At 50.0% G+C, this 15,048-nt stretch overlaps 1 protein-coding gene across 1 annotated transcript in view; it reads left to right on the top strand.

Annotated features, from left to right (window-relative positions):
• STK35 (serine/threonine kinase 35) overlaps positions 1-14,225 on the top strand; it is a 37,245-nt gene extending 23,020 nt beyond the window's left edge. Inside the window, exon 4 of the mRNA XM_070420053.1 lies at positions 13,968-14,225. The gene's annotated coding sequence lies outside the window, so the exon portion shown is untranslated. The remainder of the gene's footprint in view (positions 1-13,967) is intronic.
• The last annotated feature ends 823 nt before the right edge of the window (positions 14,226-15,048 follow it).

Below are 15,048 nucleotides of genomic sequence, written 5' to 3'. Positions count from 1 at the left end.
GGAAAGGGTACTGTTCTAGCGAAAGTCCTAACCAGAGATGCGTTCTAGGCCCAGAACCTGGGGAGACTCCCCAAGGTTCTGTCTTGATAAACGAGGGCAGCAGTAGATAAGCTCCCAGCCCCTCGTTTCATTTCCCCTAGTGAGTCCTCGGTGGTATTACAGAATCAGAGGAAATGGAGACCTCCTGCACATTTCTAGGATTCAGGCCTTGAAACTGCCAGCCAAGTTTAAAATAAATCAATACCATAAAGTACTGCAATGAATTTCCCAACGTAAAGGGATTTCACTTTCTGTTAGAGGTGCCAGGGGGAAGCTATAACTCAGCCTGCATTGTACACAGGTCAGAATTCAGTATTTTGTTTCTTTGTAAAAGAAAGTGATGTCTAGGGACTCGGGAGGAATGGATTAGAGCCACCTAGACACATCATAGCGCATTGTGAGGAAGCTGAAAATGCCTCTGTGTCCCCTGGCTGCACAGAGGAGCTAATGTGGGCCTGGGCAGGTAATCTTGTAAATGGTGATCTTGATTTTTCATAATTGCAAGGCATGAGCTGTAGCAGGAATGGAAGGCAGGTTGGCTTGGGTGTATCATATTGAGTTTCAGTATTGATCATCTGTTCCAGTGGGAAAGTCACATGATGTGAGCCAGTGGATTCATTTTGTATTTACATCCATCCTTTTGGAAAAAGGAACCCCGGAAATGTCACGTAGAGCACCCTCTTATTTTTTCCTTTCTGCTTGTTTAGACATGCCCAAGACATGTCTTCCCTGAAAGCTCCAGTGTGGGGCAAATCTAAGGCAGGGACTGGGAAGGCGTGCCGTCAGATCTTGGCAGAGTGCACGGGCCTTTCGAGCACCGCCCAGCCTTGTACCAGACATGGGAGAGCTGGAAGTCACAGTAAAAACTCATTTGTTGTTAGTAACCAGATTTGCCGGCTTGGGTTTGATGAATGTTTGGAAGGAACTGCATAGAGCAGCAAAAATGGGTGTGACTATACCACACCCCAGACAAACAACAGGGTGACTTTACCTTTAAAAAAAATTATTTGGGAGTTTAGGCCAGTTGCTTAAACTGAAATTCAGATGTCACCACTGACACTATCCAGAGATCTTCCTCCCTCGCCTGCCTTGAACACCTCAGGGCATGGGCATCAGGCAGGTGTAGCACGGAGAGCAGTCCCTCCAGCCCAGTGTTTTGGGGGTCCTATGGCAGGGGCGCCGCTGTCCCTAGCACTCCAGTTTCCCACCTACTCTTAGGATTTTATTGAGTTGGGCATAACATAGTGATGCCATAGGCAGACCCAGAGGTGATTCTTCAGGATCTGCAGCCTAATTACATGGGCTTAACCATGGTTAGAAAGACTGTTGTCCTTTTATCAGTGGAAGGAACTGAGGATGTTATGGGTAAGAGGTGTTCTACTTAATAGATCGAGATTCTATCCTGTGAACTTGAAGATATCGACAAGCTATTGCCACACTCCCCACTTTCTCCGACCCCTCAACACACAGTGCCAGCGACAAACCTTAGCACAGTGGTTCTCAAATGGTGGTCCCAGACTGGCAGCATGCCAGGGGAACTTGTTAGAAAGGCGTATTTCCCGCCTCACCTCAGACCTGCAGACTCCAGGATTGCTGCTGCACACTTGTTCTGAAAGTGGCAGAGAGGGTAAAGGCACCATCCACCACCTTATCTGTTAAACACGGAGCCAACTGCCTGCCTCTTACCCCTTTGCCCTCAAAAAGCTTGGATCTAGGCCTAAGAGTTGGAGGACCTGCCAGGGTCTAATCCTGGCTCTGTCTTCTCTAATTACCTTGCACTGGGACTTTGGGCAAGTCACTCCTAATGGCCGTAGCTTCCTCATCCAGGAAACCAGACTACCCAAAGGACCACTCTTGGCCCTCTTCCCTACTCCCTTAGCCCTGGCACAATCACAGTTCCACAGCGGATGTGGTTCTAGGACCAGGGACTCTGGGCTCTTACCTAGTTTCTTCCTTAGTGAGGATGAGGTGAGGCCCTGCAGCCGCCAGCTCCTGAAAAAAGGAGGAGGAAAACCATTGAACTTCTCCTGGACTTCCCTGGTCCTGGGGCAGTGGACTTCTGAGCCATAGTAACCGTGAGCCATAGTAACCGCGAGCAACTTGGTATGCTCTCAGGCGAATACCATCGGGAATAACAGGTCCCTGTGAGGTCTTTACGGTAGGACAGAAGATCACCCTTAGAAAAATGGAAGTTTGTGAGGGAAGGGGATGCACAGAGGGCTTAGATCTCCACGCGGAGTCTTAGACATGGCTTTGAGCCAGACTAGAGAACTTCACTTGTTCATTCCACTGGCATGTATTGAACACCTGCTGTGTGCCTGGCATAGGCCATGAGATGAGATTATGACCTCACTCCATTTAAACCTTAGGCATCTCTCTGAGCCTTGGAGTCCTCATTTCTCAAATGGGTTGCTGACACTTACCAATAGGATTTTCATGAAGGTTCTGTGGAGAATGAATATAAAGCTGGCTAGAGCATGCAGTAGGCTCTCCACAGCTGTTGAGTCCTACTGTCCTTTTATACCAGGTCTTGGCCATGCTGCTAACAGAGCTAGAAGTAGCATCTCAGAATGGGTGCAGGTTCATGTGCTTTCTACCCCAGCCCCCCACTGATAAAAAGACCCCCCTCCCCCTCCCCCCCCCCCCCCCCCACCCACAGAGGGGCCTATTAGTTGTTATTGATTGACTATGTATGTTATAGGCACTGTGGTAGGTGCTAAGCAGTGCTTTGGTGAAACATCAGACATGGTCCCTCTCCTTGAGGCATTTATACCTTTGTTCACATCATAGAGGGAAACTACAGAGACAGTTTCAGGTGTGTATATGGATGAAGGAAGACAGAAAGTGTTTCTGAGGAGGTGACATAGAAGCTAAGACCTGAAGGATGAGGCCTCTGCCAAGCAGAGGGGCAAGGAACTGGCAGGAGCACAGGAACCAACAGTGCCAAGCTTTGTAGATTATGGGAAGTCATTGAATGGTGGCTTTCTCCATCTGCTCTACATGTTTACAAGATCACTCCAGCTCTGTGGCCAGCAGGATTGGAGAGAGGCAAGCATGGAAGCTGGGCCCAGTTAGCAAGCTGCAGTTTTCCAGGTGGGGTGATGGGTACAGCATATGGAGAAGGGTGAGGAGAATTCAAGGTATGTTTTGGAGGTTTCTAAAGGGCTCACAAGTAGATTGTATTAAGGTTAAGCAAGGGGTAACTCCATTATCTGTGGGTCACCAGGCAGGGGGGCAGAGCCATTTAAGAGATTGTGAACGCTGCAGGAAACGTTCTTGAAGCGGGTAAGGAATACACAGATGTCTTAGATATATGGATATCAACTCATCTGCTCTCCTCCAGTGGGTATTTGGTGAGTTGTGTTTGTGTCTTCTTGGAAGGCTGTTGAGTCCGAGATTTGTTGCCGAACATAGGGTATCTTCATGGGCACAGAGTGACCTCGAGACCCAGGGCTGCATTCACAGCCTTCATTTGATGGCTGAATCTTTCTGTGTTTTGTGCTTCCCCTTGTAATCAGCTTCTCATTAGGTGACTGATGTGTCTCGCTCCTCTGTGTCCTCATTTGCATGTGCTATAATTATGTCCAAGAACATAGCATTTTGTTGTTTGGGTATTTACTCTTGCTTTTTAGAGCTGAAAGTCTGCAGTGTCCTATCACGTGGATAGGCTGGGGTTTGCCACAGAGCAGCTTTCTAGCACCCCCATCTCACTCTGTTTTATTTTTTTAATAGTTCTGTAACAGAACCATAATTGCTGATTATAAAATTAATTTTGAGAGCCACTTTAACTTGTAAATTGAGAAATACTTTCTATTTTGGATTAAGGAGAGGAGGTGAGGGAGCAGACCTGGTTTCAGTTACCTTCAGATTTCTAAGTGCAAGTACCAAGGGTGGCCCTACGGCCATAGCTTGACATCCAGCTAGTGGAGTAGGGATTTCAAAGTCAGTCCTTCAGCTAACCCTTCACCCTTGGGTTGCATTATATGTGGGGAATAGGGTGGAGGCTGGCGCCCCTGCCTGTTCACCACATCTCCTTCCCTGAACCCAGGAGAGTCCAGGTCTTTTTGCCCTGGGGTAGCAGATGCTTACTGCGAGTTTCTGTGGCTTGCTGGTAGTCCTGTATTCACTCTGTTTGCTTCAGGACAGGAATAAGCTTGCGCAGCATGGAGTTTTATCATAAGGCATGTTGGGTGGGGAGGGACGGACACCTCTCTCTCACCTGAAGTTACTGAGCTCATGCTGTTTTTCACACTTCATACTCTCCCGTGTTTATTGTGAAATCCTCACGTGTGTCCTGGGTATGGAGTCCTCCCCACCCCAGAGAGGAAGTGGTTTGCCCCACTGGTGACATGGCTGGAGCTCTCTGGCGCCATGGCGTTTTCCGTGAGCTTCTGAGGATAGGTCACAGTAGCAAGTCTGTGGTGGCACAGGACTGTCTCAGCACTCTGGGGAGCTCAGAGGGGGGGGAGTGCCGGCTTTTTGTTGAAGAAATAAGTGGTGGCAGCATGTAGGATGTGTGGTTTGCGATGGCCCTGAAGAAAGGAGGGCAAATAAGGGGAATCTCAGCAGGGGACACAGTGTGAGCAAAGGCAGACACTGGGAATTTGTGGAAAGAGCCCATCTTTGGGTTGGTTCGAAAGAGGGAGTGCAACATAGCAAAGTTGCCAAGAACCTAAGGGGGAGAACTTCATTCTGTAAAAAAGGTGGGGGTGGTGTATAAAGCCGGAGTTTTGGCAGATGAGTCAGTCACTGTGAGGGGAGAACTGTCAGCCCCCTGGGCGGCTGAGATGCTGCACCTGACAGTACCAGTCTTTAGTAGGTGTGAGGCCGCAGAGCCACCTTCCCGAGCACGTGGAGGGAAAGGGCAATGACTGGCCGGGGCAGTGAGAAGCCCTATGCTTCCACACGGTGCTTTTGAGCCTGATTTGCTGGTAACCTAGGTTTAAATCACAGCTCTCCCACTTACTAGCTGGTAACTTTGGACAAGTCACCTGATTCTGGGGCCCCATTTCCTTGTCCATTAAATGATACTCATTTAATGCTGGTGCTCGCTATACTTGTTGTAAAAGACAAAGTATACAAGAAATGCAAAGGCTCCACTGCAGTTCCTCCAGACAGTGAGAGTTCAGTGGTGGCGGCTCTGTGTGCGGCCCTCATCCTGTTTGTCTTTGCCAAATCCTCGTAGGCTAATCATCGCTTTCACTTCAGTTCTCATGAACAATGTGCTGTGCCCTTGTTTTCTCTAAGAGAGCTCCAAACCCCTTAGCAAGTGCCCCCAGTGAGTTCCCCGTGGCATAGGGGGCTTGGGCTGGTGCTGTCACCAGAAGTCCATATGGTCTCCTTTCGCCCAGACCACTCTGGGCATGACCTTGTTTGAGTTTTTCCTTTTGTAACCACAAATTGTCCTGCCCCATATGGAAGTGATCGCTCCCCTTTAGCTGTTACTGCACCTTAGACATTTTCCTCCTGGCAAAGGGCGCACAGGAGAACTCTCTCAGCAGCCCAGCCTCTCTCCCTTGAGCCCTTTTCTGCTAATCACAGCAGCCACAGCTGAACCTCAACCTCTTTGGGGACCAATTGAGGCAGTTTTCAGCTTTCATTTCATCCCCACACTTAATGAGTTGAGGAAGGGAATTAGTTAAGGTATCCCCGTAGCCTACTGCTAATTATTAGTGCTGTTCCTGGAGACAAAAAGTTCCCCCTTAGTTTGTTTTGAGTGAGTTCCACCCAGAACCTGTTTACCAGCCTAGGTGCTAGGGGAGATCACCAACCCCAGGGCCCTAAGGCCTTCCATGTGTGACTTCCCAGATTTAAACTGTCTCTGATAAGTATGAGGACTCCGTGTGCATCCTGCTGATTGCTGGTCACCAGAGAGACTTGCAGATCTCAGAGTCTTAGGTCTTGCCCTGTGATTCTTATTTTTGTGCGTTTGGCAAACTTTTAAATACTAGCATTTGGGCAGCAGCACACTCCAAGGAATCAAAAAGTTGAAAACAATATTAAGCAAGTCAACAGTGGTGACAACATGATCACTGCCGTAACATGACCAAGTCTCCGTGTCTAAGCTTCCGCAGTAACTGCTTGCTACAGTTCAAGTAGAACCATTCACTGCCCTGGCCGAACTTTCTGGCACACTTGAGATAAAGCTGACATCTGTTTGCGTGGCTTTAAGCTCTGCTCATTCCCTTTCTCTCAGTAAGCTAGTCATTGCTGTCCACTGGGCCTGCCAGTTGTTTCTACAAGAGTGTGTGTCCTCATTGTGGTAAGTGGATCAAGCTCAGCTGACACACGGCACAGAGCCATCTCCTCTCAGTGGCATTTGTCTGCTGTAAGGGAGCCTCAGGGAGAGGAATGTCACCCTCCCGCTGTTAGGAAGGGCTCTGGTGCAATGAGCTGAAGTCCGCCTCCCCTCCCCACAACACTCCCCTCACACCCTGGCCCGGCTACACAGGTAGCACCACCACCTTTGTTGTGGGAAGCCCATGTTGCCTTCCTGTGCTGTTTCTGGTTGGAGTTCTTGCCTTAGATAAGGAGCCGACAAAGATCCTTAGTTCTTAGTATTCCTTATGTCATGAACCCTTCTCAGAATCTGAATGTTGGGGATATTCTCTCAGCAAAATGCACGTGACTTACACTCTGGTACTTCATGTGCCTTTAGGGGGTTTGCAGACCTGTGCATCCTTGGAGTCAGTAGGACCCCAGGTTGAGAACCTCTGCCCTGGTCCTAAGCCTCTTATTGGCACATGGAAAAATGATGTCCCAGAGAGAAGTTGAGACTAGATGAGACCAGAAGCCTGGTCTCCCACTCCTGCTGTCACTACCAGGCAAGATCCTTTATCATTTACCTGCATTTTACTTTAGTGTCTCCTGTAGGTTGACACCTAGAAGAACATTTCTACCCTTGTATTTGTGCCATCACACCTGGGTGACAGTCCACCTTTCTGAGAACCCACAGGGCTGCTTCCTCTGCATACACCTAAGTAGGTGAAGAGGTTGTGGAAGATGGGAGGGGTGGCTTCTTAGGCAAAGGGTGGACCTCTGGCTGCCAAGGGCTGGAGCTCGGTTCCTCATAGGGCTGCCCTGCCCCCAGTCCCTATTTCCACAACCTTTGTGTTTTGAATATGGAGTAGGGGAGTCCACCATACCTGACAGCACCCCAGCCAGGTCTCCACCCCAGCCTATTGAGCTAAGGAGAGTCATTGGGAGGTGGCTGGGCCTGGCAGGCCACCATGGTGGGTCTTTTTTTTTTTTAAATATATTTTTATTGATTTCAGAGAGGAAGGAAGAAGGAGAGAGAGATAGAAACATCAATGATGAGAGAGAATCATTGATTGGCCGCCTCCTGCACGCCCCCTACTAGGGATTGATCCCGAAACCCTGATATGTGCCCCTGACTAGAATCGAACCCAGAACCCTTCAGTCCGCAAGCTGATGCTCTATCCACTGAGCCAAACCAGCTAGGGTAACCATGGTGGGTCTTTTAAGATCTGGGCAAGTCCACAGGGTTGAGGCCAAACCCATGTCTTCCAGTCCTAACTGCCCTTTCCTTGAACTTCTTACCCTGACTGACAGACTCAGGGTCATACTCTGAAGCCAGGCCAGCTCCAACTAGCCACACCAGTATTTCAGGCCCCATCTCTAGATTAGGCAGACAGCTCTGCGAGGAAAGGAGTAGCGGAGAGAGCCGGAATGGAGACAGAAGCTTCCTGGTTCTCTAACTGGTGGGCTGTGTCACCCTTGTGTGCCTCATTTCTCCCACCCAGCTCTGAAGGTGGTGGAGGGGAGTGGCATGCTGTTGGGCAGGAGAAGAGTAGCACAGGCAAAATCCCAGCTCCTCCCTCCCAGCTGCTGAGCCTGAGAAAGGCCCAGCCCTCTCTGCCCCAGCTGGTTGGGAAGTTCATTGGGAACTCGAGCAAAAGCAGGGATTTTCATCACCATAATTTTATATTAAAATCCTGTCACGCTTAATGAATGATTCTGTGTAGTCTGTAAATTAATTTTTTATTGCCATGTACTTGCACCCAGTTTCTATCGATTACCCAGTATTTAGGCTCCTGTGCTTGGCAACCTGAAGCCTGAGAGAAGCAGGAGACTGTCCCTGTGCTTAAGGAAGCTTGTAGTTAGGGTGGTAAGAGTGGCACCCACAGCATGGTTGGGTGGGGTGGGGTGGGGTCTGTGGTCATTCTGCGCCTGCTCACTGGAGACTGGCTCCTCTGGGACTGCTTCCTGGGAGGAGGTGTGAGGATGTCTCGAAGGGTGGGTGCCACCTGAGTGGATATGAAGGGACAGGTTCAGGGCCTGGGACGGTTGGGGTGTGCAACCAGACCAGCAGGGACAGTCTCTTGCTTCTCTCAGGAGGCTTCAGGTTGCCAGGCACAGGAACTCAAATACTGGATGATGGATAGGAACTGGGTGTGGGTACATGGCAATAAAAAGTTAATTTACAGACTGCACAGAATCATTCATTCAGCCTGAGGCCAAAAGCAGAAAGGCTGTCACCTTGAGAGAAGACTGACTTGGGCTGAGTCGTCTTGTCTGGAATTTTTGCGTGAGCCGGTGACGACTGTGAGGTTTTGTTTTGGTGTTTTTGGGTGTGATTTTATGCTGCCATCACAACTATTAAGTACCTTCTGGGTGCCTTTTACAAATGCTGTCACTGGACTTCACACCCTGCAAGGTCAACATTTCCATATTTGTAGTTGAGAAAATAGACTTGGGGGGGCCTTGACTTGGTAAAGGTCCAAGCTAGTGATTGGTAGGGCTGAGATAGGAATTTTAGGTCTTCCTACTCCAAAGTTCATGCGCTTGGCAGAGCACCAATCATTCTTTGCCATTCTAACACGCTCTCTGAAAGATGCTCCCCCTTTGGGACCTGCTTCTAGATTTCTACCTGGTTTTGGTCTCTTGGTCAGGGCTCAGAGACCATGAAGCTCCTGGTGGGTATGCTTTGATAATCTCTAGGCTTTTGTTCCCTATTCCCTTCTGTAGACCTGAAGACAGAAAACGCTGTTACCACATTTGTCATCTCACCCCCATTTTTCTTACCCTGACAACAGGACCAACCCCCATGTACTGTGCCGGGGCTGCCCACGGCACAGGCATCTCTGTTTTTTGCCCTACTCCTAGCACCACTGTTGCTAGCCAAGCCTTAGGGGAATGATGCATCAGAAAGCTTGGCTTTAACAGGTGAGAATTGACAGTGGTGTCTGGTGCCACTGAACCCCCAAGGGCTGGCATGAAACTGAATATGAAAGCCAGCTGCTTTGTTTGGTGTATTAAATAAGTGAAGAATGACTCATTTTGAAGCTAATCCTATTTAGAAGGAGAGGCCTGCCCTCTGTGACCCAGAGATTACCTTGCCTCTGTGCCTCCACAGCATGATGTGCTGAAAATTAACACCCGAGCCTCAGTTTGCTCATCTGTGAAATGGGAGAATTCCTACGTGGGCCTTTGTTTGGACAAAGGAAGCATTGCCTATTAATCTTGCATGGTATCTAGCATATCAAATGTGTCATTAGCTACAGTGATATCACCACACAGGACTACAGGGAGAACTTAGGTAAGAGTGAGTTCTTGGCCACCACCCAGTAGCACCGCAATTTGAGTTTATACTGTGCTGTGGTCTATGAGCACGCCAACCAGATGGCTTTCTTTTCGGTGTGTGAGCCCATTCCATCCCCAATCCCAGCCCCATCATCGCTTGCTCCCACTGCAGCTCTCCCAACTTCGGAAAGTCTCCACACTACCAGTGGCCTTGTGGAAACAGTTTGGTTCCCTGGTGTCCTTGCAGAGACCAGTGCTTGGCTGGTGGAGGCACTTGCCGGAAGCTTCTCACTGCCTGGTTGGCATCACATCCCTGTTTGTGCTCTGGACATCAGACCTGTGCAGAGATACCTAAGTCAAGCCTTCCATGCTCCTTTTTCTGCCTGAATCTGTTTCCAAATGAAAGGTGTAAATGGGTTTGAAACTCTGCTTAAGCTCTTAAGCACTTCTCTCTGTAGGCGGGGACTTGACATCGTAAATTTCTAGGCTAAAAGTAGGAGCAGATCTCTCTGAGCTTCCGTTTCCTCATCTCTAAACCTGGAGTGGCCACAGCTCCTACCTCGGTTGTCGAGTGCAGTGAGGCAGGCGGTAGGTGTAAAACACTTGAGGACTGTCATAGTGGAGAGACTGGGCGGGGAAGGGGCTGCAAAATTTAGATTGAGTGCTGGTTCTACCGCTCAACAGCTCTGTGATGTGGGCCAACTTGCTCCATCTCTCTGGGCCTACTCCCTTCTTAAAATGGGCAAATCCATCCTCACAAGATGGGGACAGTGAAAGACGGAGTGTGCGACAGGTGTCATCTATAGGTTTATCACACCATGTTTGCTTAGTGGGTGTGGCTTTGCCCTCTAGGGAGGGCTCTGATCAGAGTAGGGGTTCCACTGAAAGGGACAAGGCACGCTCTGATTGAGGCTGGTAACTGAGCAGTTAAGCCCAGCCTGGGGAGTCGGGGAGCTGAGGCCTGGTCCCTCTGGATGAAGTGCCTGGGAGGGTCTGCTGCTGTTTCCGCCCAGAACTGTGTGGCTGGGGCGTCAACCCGAGCCTCCCTCTCCATGGCTCAAGAAAGGACTCCCCTCTGTCTTCCAGTGCAGTTTCTGCCATTGGCTCCCTGGAAAGCTGTACCTTCTCCAAGGGGAGAGACTCAAAGTCCAGGTCCTCTCCACAGAAGAGAGTCCCTTCTCCTTTTCCTGTCGCTGCCACAGGGTGAAGCCAGCAGACCTACCAGGAGGGCCAAAGCCAGTCCAAGGGAGGGAGGGTGGAGGAGCCTGTGGGCATTGTCAGCCTTGGTTCCTGGCAAGGGACCCAGTGATTCCAGCGGTCATTGCGTGCTGGTGTCGCAGGAGCTCTTGCAGAGCACCGGACGAGTGGTTCGACCTTCTGCAGTCACACTCTGTTCCACCAGTTATTATGGAAAAGGGACTCTGGCTCCAGAACCTCTGCCTCCTCGATCACACTGCTTTTCAGCTGCCGGGGGCCAGCTCCTGCTGCTGATCATCCTTTTGAGGAAGTTGTCTTCGCTTGGGTCCTACCAGGGAGGAAGGAAAGCGGTGTTGAAAAGGTCATAACTGGTCCCAGAGATTATTTTAGCAGATGACACATGACCATTCAACTTATCAGGCTTTTCTTGTCCTACTTCACGAGGATTTAGCGTGTCTGTTGGTGAGGTCCTCCCCAAGCTCTCCCTCTCCCCGTCTCCTGATTGCTCTGCTTTGTCTGCTGAAGGCAGTAGGCATGCTGACCAGTGCTGGATATGAGGGGCTGCTGGATCATCACAGGGCATGTGTATGATGGTTTTATTTTTACAAACCAAAGACTGAGATGCAGGGCCCATCACTGGGTTTTTGTTGAAAGGACTTAACAGGAAGGGAGACAGAAGCAGCAGAGGAAAGGGTTGGGCCTAGGAATCCAGTATTTTTTTCCGCATCAGATAGCTGTCCAGTGCTTTTATCATCCATTCCTGCTGTACTCCACCCACGGATGCTGGGTCCCCTCACCTGGGAGGCAGAGAAGGGAATCCTCTCACCTCTCAGGTCTGACAGGTGTGGGGAATTCTCCATGTCCACTGTATGCGGAAGAGTCCAGAAAAGACGGGTCTGGTTTCTTGGGCTGCTCGCTGCTCCATGGACCTCCGCGTCGGAGCTGCCAGCTTTTCCTGTTGATTAGAGTCCACTATTTCCATTACAGCACAGAGCGTGACAGGGTGATGTCACTCAGTACTAAAAATACAGGAAAAGTGGAAGAAGGCACACCCGTGACAAGTACAACATTGTGGTGTATTTTTTGCAGATTTTCCTACGTTTGGAAGTGTTGTGTTTTCAGTTATGGGCATACTCTGCTGCAGAACTTGTAGCCTGCTTCTCCCCACTTAACCCAGGGAATGCTTCTGCTATGATATTGTTCAAAATGCCACACAGCCTCCTCATTTCCTCTGCATCATTTGCTTAAATCTCCTCTGTTGTGGATTGTTGCCTCATACTTTAAATATTCTTCAGTGAACATCTTTATTCATCAAGTCCTTTTCATGTGTAGGGTTATCAGTTAAGATACATTTGCAGCAGTGGAACTATAGGGTCTACAGGTCCAAACACGGCGGAAGCTCTGAAAACACAGTACCATGTTGCTCTCCAAAAGGCTGTGCTCCCTCCTCCCACGGTGTGTGTCCTTTTCGTGGCACCCTCGCCCAGCTCCGAGCAGGGTTGCTGGTTCAGTGGCTGAGGACCAAGGTGTTTAAATCTCATATATTCGTCATTTCTGGTGGGAACAGATGGCTGGGAGAGAATGGGCTCATGGAGTATCCAGTTCCTGCTGTGGCCAGGTACTTTTTAGTTATTTCCCTCAGACCTCAAAATAGAGCCCTCCCCGTTTCTCAGAGGAGGACACTGAGGCTGACAGGAAGTAAACCGTTCCTTATCACTGCACCCCACTGCCTCTCTTGAGGACTAGCCAGGTATCTCCCCGTGGCCTGAGGACGACGACCAGTGTTGTCAGACTGCTCAGGGCAAGTAATGTAGGAAGGCAGCTCTCAGGCCACACAGAGCTTGCAGAGTACTGAAGCCAATGGGGGAATTTCAAGCACACGGTGAAACACTTGTCTGATTCAGCGGTTCAGGTTGCAGCGTTGCTGCCCTGGATGCCGCCCTGCCTAGATTAGGGCTGCACTTAGCTCTGACCAGGCTCAAGCTGGGAGAACTGGGCTGGGTGAGGGCCGGCCCAAGGCTGACCTCTGTAGGTGCTTGTATTGGAGGCTCCACTAGAACAGGTCCCTGAAGGGCAGGTGGCTTGTCTTGTTCCTGAGGCCCAGCCCTAAGGAGATTGATTCTCAAATAATAGCTAATAGTAGGGCTAGGCAATGTTCTAAGTTTTACGTGTGTTAGTTCATTTGGTCCTCAGAATAACCTGTGATTTAGGTACAGGTGACGAGACCAAGGAACCGAGGACTTAAATTTGTCCACAGTGAAGTGGTAGGGTCTGTTGAGTCTGCCACAGGCTCTGGCTCCAGAACTTGGTTCCTGACCCCTGCAGTGCACAACTGCGCAGGACCCAGCACCTGGCTCGGGGGCCCCCACGGCCCGGCAGTGGGATTCTGGCCTCTCCTAAGACAGGAGAACCTTGGCTACCTAGTACAGTGATGGCGAACCTTTTGAGCTCGGCGTGTCAGCATTTTGAAAAACCCTAACTTAACTCTGGTGCCGTGTCACATATAGAAATTTTTTGATATTTGCAACCATAGTAAAACAAAGACTTATATTTTTGATATTTATTTTATATATTTAAATGCCATTTAACAAAGAAAAATCAACCAAAAAAATGAGTTCGCGTGTCACCTCTGACACGCATGTCATAGGTTCGCCATCACTGACCTAGTAGTTAGTTTCTGTTCTCAGAGACCTGAGTCTCTTTCATTCTCTTAAAATGGGATCAGTAAACTCGAGAGTTGCTTTGACATTTCAGGGCAGCACGATTAGAGAGGTGAGGAAGGAAATATGAGGGGAACCAGGGTTGCCAAGACCTGCAGGGATGGGTACCTAGGGTCTGCCAGTGTCTTTGTAAACACTGAAGAAAGCTGTTATATGGCACAGGATTCACAATCGACTGGATTTGTGTGCCTGGGCTCCCAGCCAGGGTCTGCCCCTCAGGCCATGTGAGCTCAGGCATGTCACTTAACCTGCAACTGAATAGTAAGACTGTGTGTCTGGGGCAGGGTGGCAATAATGAAGCTACATTCACTTCAGATAAATTATTTAGAAACCTTCTCCCTGGCCCCAGCACAGCACAGCTCCTGAGGTCATCGGTTGGGTGCTGGCACCTGGTGGGAGATCTGGAGCTTGGAGGCACCCCAAGCCCACTGACCAGTGTCCACTCGCGCCCTGCCTTCTGTCTTCCAGGTTGATCCCCGGGACCCACAGTCTCGTCAAGTCTCACAGAGGACGGCAGAGGGTACAGGTGCCCGGCCAGCGGCCATCTCCCGACAGCTGGAGCTCCAGCAATGTGAAGCTTTGTTTGCATTTTCTCCCTTCAGTTTTGTTTAAGTTTTTTTGTCTTTTTTTTTTATTTTTAATTTAAACGATTTAAGACTTCAAAAGAGCAGAAGCTCTGCTGTGGACAGGCACCAGTTTCTTTAAAGAAATTTAATATGGACAAAGCATTTGTGTAAATTTCATCTTTAATTTTTATAAGGGGTTAGGGCACTATTTTGTTTTTGTTCTTGCTTTTCCCTGTCTTTCTTTTACCCATTTCTCAGTTCTGCTTATAACACCTCACTTCCCCCAGAGGAGGCCCCTCTCCGTGGCAATGGGGGCATTTCTCCTGGAAGGGAATGGAGACAGGAGGAGGCCCCTGGGCCACCTTCCCACCAGGCCCAGGAAGTGCCGACCCTGAGCTGCTCCCGGCCAGCTCTTGGCCTTGGGTAAAGATCCGCCTGGAGGAGGAAGACCAGCGTTTGCCTGGGAGAACTCAAGAAAGCAGCTCCCACCCGGGGGGGTGTGCTCTTTTAGCTGTGGAAGCCCCGGCCACACCAGGACTGACGGTGGTGGGACTCCATTCCCCCCACTGCCCTCCGTGACCGAGATCTCTGAAGGGGCAGGGGACGGGACAGAAGTGATCATCTCCCACTTCCTGGCGGTTGAGCGGTCAGCCCACCCCAACTCTACACGCCTACGTTTCTGTTAGTGTTCTTCCTCCCAGCAGAAGATCCCCAGGAAGAAACTGTCATGCCAAACCTCTGCCCAGGTTGTCACGGAGACCGCCTGAGTCCCTGCGATCCTGTCGTGAGCATTGCCATAGAACAGGGTGCCCAGGACTGGCTGTCGCTGCACTGAAGGGTGTGCCCTATGTGCCGGGACCCCTGGTATCACTATGGTAACAGTGTCGTGCCATCTCCCTCACCCCAGGGGCACACTGTTAGGTGTAAATGTGTCTGACTGGAAAAGGATGGAGCAGGCGAGAGTAGGGGGTGACTGGGCAGAC

This window comes from Myotis yumanensis, unplaced genomic scaffold, assembly GCF_028538775.1.
Source record: "Myotis yumanensis isolate MYYU_CA2020_CCGP unplaced genomic scaffold, mMyoYum1.0.hap1 SCAF_7, whole genome shotgun sequence".
NCBI lineage: Eukaryota > Metazoa > Chordata > Mammalia > Chiroptera > Vespertilionidae > Myotis > Myotis yumanensis.
This window is presented reverse-complemented; position numbering and strand designations above follow the sequence as displayed.